The sequence below is a fragment of the Microtus oregoni genome, unplaced genomic scaffold (genome assembly GCF_018167655.1).
Source record: "Microtus oregoni isolate MIOR12 unplaced genomic scaffold, Mior012 000050F_000, whole genome shotgun sequence".
Classification (NCBI taxonomy): Eukaryota; Metazoa; Chordata; class Mammalia; order Rodentia; family Cricetidae; genus Microtus; species Microtus oregoni.
Window position 1 is genome coordinate 138,045 of NW_024543224.1, and position 7,975 is coordinate 146,019.

The following is a 7,975-nucleotide window of genomic DNA, read 5'->3' on the forward strand; positions in this document are numbered from 1 at the left end:
AAATTAGGTAAGTATAATATTTGATTCACAAATTTCGTTTCTAAGAATTTTAACTTGGCATAATTAGTCAAATACACAATGCATATATTTAATGAGACTAGATTAAATAAAATATCACATGCTCATGCAGTGAATGTTATTGTACCAGTTAGGAGATTTTCAACTATGGCACGGGGTTTTGAACCTACGTAATGTGCTGGCTTTGTGGGAGCCTAGCCAGTTTGGATGTTCACCTTCCTAGAAATGGACGGAGAGGGGAGGACCTAGGACTTACCACAGGGCAGGGAACCCTGACTGCTCTTTGGACTGGAGAGGGAGGGGGAGAGGAGTGGGGGGAGGGGGAGAAGGGTAGGAGGGGGGGGAGAAGGGTGGGAGGAGGGGGAGGGAAATGGGAGGTGGGAAGAGGTGGAAACTTTTTTTTTCTCCTTTTCTCAATAAAAAAAATGGAAAAAAAAGTGGGAGAAAGGCATAAATCAAAAAGAGATTTATTATCTAATGTTTCGAAGAATCTTAATACAGGCTGGCTCCAGTGTAGGGAAATCTATAATTCAACTATATTGTCAAAGACCCAGTTTTCTTGAGTCTCTGCTCTGCCATGTTTTAACTACCTTTTCTTTTGATTACATTCAATAAATATGTACATGCACTGATTGACTGTAGTTATATAGTAATTATCATAGATGGACATAGTCTCTGCCCTCATGTAGTTATAGAAAATACACTGTATAAGAAAAAATTAACAGAGCAGTGTGTTATATGATACCATATGTGCAAGAGATTTGTTTATGTATAAATATAAACCCATCATTTTAGGACAATTATGTTCAAGTGCTTCCTTATGGATTGTCTCATTGCATCCTTACAACAACCTGATGAGTTGAATATCACCATTCAATTTTATACATGTATAAAGTAGGGCTCATAGATATGGATTTACTCTTAATTTCTGGTAGAGTAAGAATTTGAATCTATGTTTGTTTTATTAAAAAAATCCATACTCTTAATCTTTTGTTAAACAGCATTTGTTAAACAACATTTGGAAGAGTAAATTTAAAAATCTCAAATGAAATAAAAAACTAACATTCTCTTTAAGAATTGATAATTAACTGAAGTTGATGACAGGAGTCAAGAAAAGGAGGAAGAAAAACAATGGCCTATATTGATAAACTAGTAGTGCACCATGGTTGATTGCCTAAAGTTGTTACAGAATTTTAAATTAGGCCTTGTGGGAGACAGTCACAACTAGATCTTGTAATCAGATAATTCCAGAGGCTACAGATCAGAATCTTGTGTATGTTTTCTGGAAGACTTAAGTTTATTGGATTGAAGTAGCATGAGAAAATCATATAAATTTTTACTGATTATTCATGAATATATCTGCTCTATAAGTTGGAGAAACTTTAGTGAAGAAAGTAATATTACTATTTTTATAGAACTCACAACTGGACATGATGGAGAACCTTGTAGTCATGAGTAGAGTGTGATTTGGGTGGAGAATGACTTAATCAGACATGGTATGATAAAATAACTCTACACATTTTGGGAATGTGTCATGGATGTGTGAATGAGCAGAAATAGGGAGAGGGGTAAGATGTTGAATTAGTTCCAATTAGAGTTAGTAATGGCTTGGACAATGGTGATAACAGTGAAGATGGAGGAAAATGGTCTGAGTTTGAGAAATTTATGTCTGTATGTCTTAAGCAAATTGACTGCCTTTGTTTGATGCTCAAAATAACGGGGTGAGTTACTTTGCAAAGAAGAGAACAATTGAAGTCATGAAGGGATTAGATTGTCTGTGAAGGAGAGATTTTGAAGAGCAAAGGAAGATTATTGCCTTTCCATACAATTTCCTGAAAAGCTTACCTAATCAGAAGTCATTCTATCAACAAATCCTTTAAGAACAATTTGTTTCATTTCTTCCCCTAAACCCACTGCTGGGCTATGACAGCACTACTGTCTAGGGTTTCCGTGATCTCCTTGTAGGTCAGTGGTTCTCAATATTCCTAATGCTGTGACTTTTTAATACAGTTCCTCATGCTGTGGTACCCCCAACCATAAAACTATTTTCATTACTTCTTCATAACTGTAATTTCTCTACTGTTTTGAATCATAATGCAAATATGTGTTTTCAGATGGTCTTAGGCAACCCCTGTGAAAGGGTTGTTTGACCCCCTAAGGGGTTACAACCACAGATTGAGAACTGCTGTTTTAGTTTTTTTTTTTTTCTTCCCATTTTGTATTCCAGAATCTTAGTTGTTCCATAGGTAAGGCTAAAGAGCAGGATTCTGGGCTGTCGGTCAGCAATGATATCCAGATGGATGGATGTGTTCCCTAGTATCGGTAAGCTATTCAAAGATTTTGGAAGCTGCTGGTCTGATAACTTGATGGATGTGAAAAGCAATCCATGTAACTATCTCAGAAAAGAATTACAAACACGTGGAGATAAAGCACAAAAGCCCTGAGTTAGAAATACTCTTGGCATGTTTGAAGAACAAAATAGAAGGGGCTGGAGAGATGGCTTAATGATTAAGGGTACATACTGCTCTTGTAGAGGAAATGAGTTCAGTCCCCATATCATGTTGATCACAACTACCTGTAACTCCAGCTCCAGGTAACCTGTCCACCTCTTCTGGTTGCTGAGGAACAGAACACACACCCACATATAGACTCACATGTATGCACATAATTATGAATGAAAAAAATAATTTAAAATAAAGAACAAGAAAGGAAACTACCTACTGTGAAAGGAACAAGTGATAAGCTGTAAGAAATGAGGTTGCAAAGATGATGGGATGGAATTCATTTTTACTGATTTTTCTGCAGACTATTGAAAGGACTTTGTGCTTTAGGTTGAGTAAAATTAATAACCACTGGGAAATTATGAGCAGGTGGCTGTTTTCAACTCATGCTTTAATCAGGCTCCCTTGGGCTGCGATGTGGATAACAGACTGTAGTAGGGAAGGGGTAGCAAAAATGGCTATACAGAGACCAGTTTTATCACAATAACTTGGGTGATAAGTAACATTGGAAAACACCAGTGTGTTAACATTGAAGATGTTGAAAAGTTGTCAGGTTATTGTTATGTTCTTATACCAATATAATTTTCAGTTAAATCAAATGTGGAGTACAAAAAGAGAGGGAAAGAAGAATGACTAAGCTTTTGTCAGGAATACATAGGAAAAATTTATCATTTACCCAGGAGAAGGTTATGGCATGGCTTAAAGTAGATCAGGAGCCTGATTTGGGACATATTAAACTTATGCTGCTTATGAACAATCAAATGGAGATGATAGTAAATAGCTGGTTATAAAATTCTGGAGTCAAAAAAATTATCCACTGTGATCAAGTAGGCTTCATCCCGGAAATTCAGCAGGGATGGTTCAATATATGAAAATTTGTCAATGTAATCCACTATATAAACAACTGAAAGAAAAAAATCACATGATCATCTCATTAGATGCAGAAAAAGCATTTGACAAAGTATTATACCCCTTCATGATAAAGGTTCTGAAAAGAACAGGGATACAAGGAGCATACCTAAACATAATAAAGGCAATATACAGCAAGCTGATAGCCAACATCAAACTAAATGGAGAGAAACTCAAAGTGATTCCACTAAAGCCAGGGACAAGGCTGCCCACTCTTTCCATATCTATTCAATATAATATTCAAGGTTCTAGCTAAAGCAATAAGACAACAAAAGGAGATCAAATGGATACAAATCGGAAAGGAAGAAGTCAAACTTTTACTACTTGAAGATGATATGATAGTGTACAAAACTGATCCCCCAAAAATTCTACCAGGGAATTCCTACAGCTGGTAAACACCTTCAGTAATGTGGCTGGATACAAAATTAACAAAAAAATCAGTAGCCTTCCTATATACAAATGATAAATGGGTTGAGAAAGAAATCACAGGAACAGCACCCTTTACAATAGCCACAAATTATATAAAAATATCTCAGGGTAACTCTAACCAAACAAGTGAAAGACCTATATTGTAGCATAATTAATAAAATCCCAGAGACAGATATTGGGGTTCAACCTGAAGGTCAGAAGAGCAAAACAGTCAGCCACTGACTCTTTTATTTTTATTTTTTATTTTTTTTTTTTGAGACAGGGTTTCTCTGTGGTTTTGGAGCCTGTCCTGGAACTAGCTCTTGTAGACCAGGCTGGTCTCGAACTCACAAAGATCCGCCTGCCTCTGCCTCCCAAGTGCTGGGATTAAAGGCGTGCGCCACCACCGCCCGGCAAGCCACTGACTCTTACCTCTTATATATTTTAAACATTTTGTCATGATATTAATGGTCATATAGAGTACTAATTAATTCTAGAAAAAAGTTTCATATACCTTTCTATGCATGATTTTAGGTTTGAGTATCGGTTTTCTACAGTGAACCATGAGCACACCTAACAGCTACCTTTGAAGTCTCCAAAAAGAGGACAGGGCCCCACAATGATGATTCCTCTAGGACTATGATAACACCACTAAGCTGAAAAACACCACCTAAATTAGAATGGCTTTGGACTACAAACTGCTCAGAATAATTTTGAGGTGGCTAGCTGAGATGATTCAGCCTAACAGACTACTCTAGTCAGAACTTGAGATAAGCCCTGCACTTTCTCATTACACTGAGATTGTGCAAAAATGATATAGCTACCTCTCCCAGGACTTGACAATTAATCCAAATTTTTCTTTTCAGGATTCCTTAAAGATACTGTCACCTCCAGACAACAGGAAATAAATTTAAGAAAAAAATACCCTCATTCCCAAGAGGCAGGGTGGGTGGTTTTTGGTCATTCAATGAGATATGGATATTTGTCATCGTTTAGGGGGTTGGTTACAAGTTGTTATTGGTAATGATAAGGAAAAAAAGCTAAACAAAGGAAATTAGATTCAAGGGTCTTGTTTTGAAAAGAGGGGGATATCGCTATGCTAGAATAAAAGGGTAGATTATTGAATCTACTTTGAAAAGAAGAAAGGAAGGATATAGATATGATAAGATAAAAAAAGATAGATTATTGAATCTACTTTAGAAAAGCAACTATTAGTTTTAATTGTTTTACATTGGATTGGACTTTTGCATATTGTATACAAATTTTGTATATTGATACAAATTTGAGATTAATTTTGTTAAAACATGCTATACATAGGTTTCTAATCTTGTTTAAGTCATTGTACCTAGATAGTTCATTTAACAATGTAATACAAATTTCTAGTCCTTGAAAGTTATAATTACCAACTGTATAGGATAAGGAAATGCAGGTTAGTAATTAGTCACCTATTATAATTAAACATTAGGTGTGTTTTCATAGTAAAACAAAGATACATTTTCAATAGACAGATCATCTTCAAACACTTCAGAGATCTACAGAATATGGCATTTAAGATGTTTTAATAACATAGGTTCTTTTTTAAATGACAAATAGACATGTCTGCTCCTGGCTGCACCAATCTACTTTAGAGAAGATGATGGGCTTTGAAGAAATTCTACATTGAGTTTGCTTTCTTTGTGGCAAAAGTAAGCCACTGGACAAGAATGTGCCCTTTCCTCAACTGTTTACAGTGTGCTGTCCTAATGGGACAAGCAGGACACAAAAGAGAGTGACTGCCAAATCTTGCCCAGACAAAGAGGGACAGTGCTTCAAAAAACCCTGCTTCATAGAAAAGTCTGTCAAATATTCTAGGCTTGTAGGTCAAAGATGGATGCTCCAAAATTGCAGAGGAACTTTGGGTAACTTCCCAGGCAGTCACCTGTTTCCTGTTATTACTCACAAGTTTTAGAAGTTGCTTGCTCACATTTCCTGCTTACTCAGTATTATTTCCTTCTTAGGTCTCTGAGGGAATTGAAGACTAGATAGTTATAGTTTTCCTTGTTTACCAGACACAGAAAACATAGGATAGAAAGTAAATTAGGTACAAGACTTTGGACTCACCAAGATAGGATAGAAAATGGAGTATTTTCTCTGAATTTTTCAAATGCAAATGGACTAGATATTGTTGATGTATTTACTGCTTGTATATATTGCATGTAGTTATTACACATATATATACACACACACTTTTCTTATATTAGTTACAGCCTTTCTTTTTATTTTAGACAAAAAGGGGAAATATAGTGGTATATTACTTGTGTTTTAATGAATAAAACTTGCCTGAAATTCAGTGCATAGCAGCCACACTAGTCAGCCATACAGGCCAGGCAGTGGTGGCACACACCCTTAATCCCAGCAGTCACACTAGTCAGCCATAGAGGCTGGGCAGTGGTGGTGCATACTTTTAATCCCAGCACTAGAGAGGAATACAAAATGGGAAGAGACATGTCATAGTTACAGTCTCATTCTGAGATTCCTGGAAGCAGGATGACCATTTCAGACTAAGAGAGAGGTAAGAGCCAGTGGCTGGCTGTTTGCTTTTCTGACCTTCAGGTTGAACCCCAATGTGCGTCTCTGGAATTTTGTTAAGCCTGCTACACTATATGACAAGAATTTTAAGCATTTGAAGAAAGAAATTAGGAAAGAGATCAGTAGGATTAACATAGTAAAAATGGCAATCTTATCAAAAGCAATCTACAGATTAAATGCAATCCCCATAAAATCCTAACACAATTCTTCACAGACCTCAAAAAACAATACTCAACTTCATATGGAAAAATGAAAATCCCACCATAGCTAAAACAATCCTGTACATTACAGGATCTTCTGGAGCTAACACCATCCCTGGTTTCAAGCTCTACTATAGAGCTATAGTAATAAAAACGGTTTGGTATTGGCATAAAAACATACATGGATCAATTTGGGTTGAAGACCCTGACATAATCCACCCAACTATGAACACCTGATTTTTGAAAAAGAAGCCAAAAATATACAATGAATAAAAAAATTATCTTCAACAAATGGTGCTGGCATAACTGGATAGCAGCATGTAGAAGAATACAAATAAATCCATATCTTTTTTGCCCTGCACAAAACATAAGTCCAAGCAGATCAAAGGCCTTAACATAAATACAGTTTCACTGAAGCTACGATAGAAGAGAATGTGAGAAGTAGCCTTGAAGGCATTGGTACAGGAGACTACTTTCTGAGTATAACACCAACAGCATAGACCCAGAGATAAATAATAAGTGGGACTTCCTGAAAAGCTTCTGTAAGGCAAATGTCATTGTCAATATGACAAAATGGCAGCCTATAGAATGGGAAAAGATCTTCACCAACCCCACATTGGACAGCGAATTGATATTCAAAATATATAAACAACTCAAGAAACTAGACATCAAAATACCAAATAATCCCATTAAAAATGGGATACAGATTTAAACAGAGAATTCTCAACAGAAGAATCTCAAATGGCTGAGATACACATAAATGTTCAATCCTTAGCTATTAGGGAAATGCAAATCAAAATGACTCTTACACCTGTCAGAATGACTAAGATCAAAAATGCTAATGACAGTCTATGCTGGAGCAGATGTGGGAGTTAGGGGAACACTCTACACTCTTAGTGGGAGTGCAAACTTGTGCAGCCACTTTGAAAATCAGTATTGCAGTTTCTCAGAAACTTGGGAACCAATCTACCTCAAGACTCAACGATACTGTTCTGGGCATATACCCAAAGGATGCTCTAATATACAAGGACACTTGCTCAACTATTTTCATTGCAGCTTTATTTACAATATCAGAAATGGGAAACAAGCTAGATGCCCCTCAACCAAATAATGGATAAAGAAAACGTGGTACATCTACACAGTGGAGTATTACTCAGTGGAAAAAAAACAATGGCATCATAAAATTTGCAGGCAAATGGATAGAACTAGAAAAAAAAAACATCCTAAGTGAGGTAACCCCGACCCAGAAAGACAAACACGGTATGTACTCATTCATAAGTGGATACTAGATATAAAGCAAAGATAACCAGGCTACAATTTCCAGCTCCAGAGAAGCTAGGTAAAAAGAAGGACCCTAAGAGGGACACATGG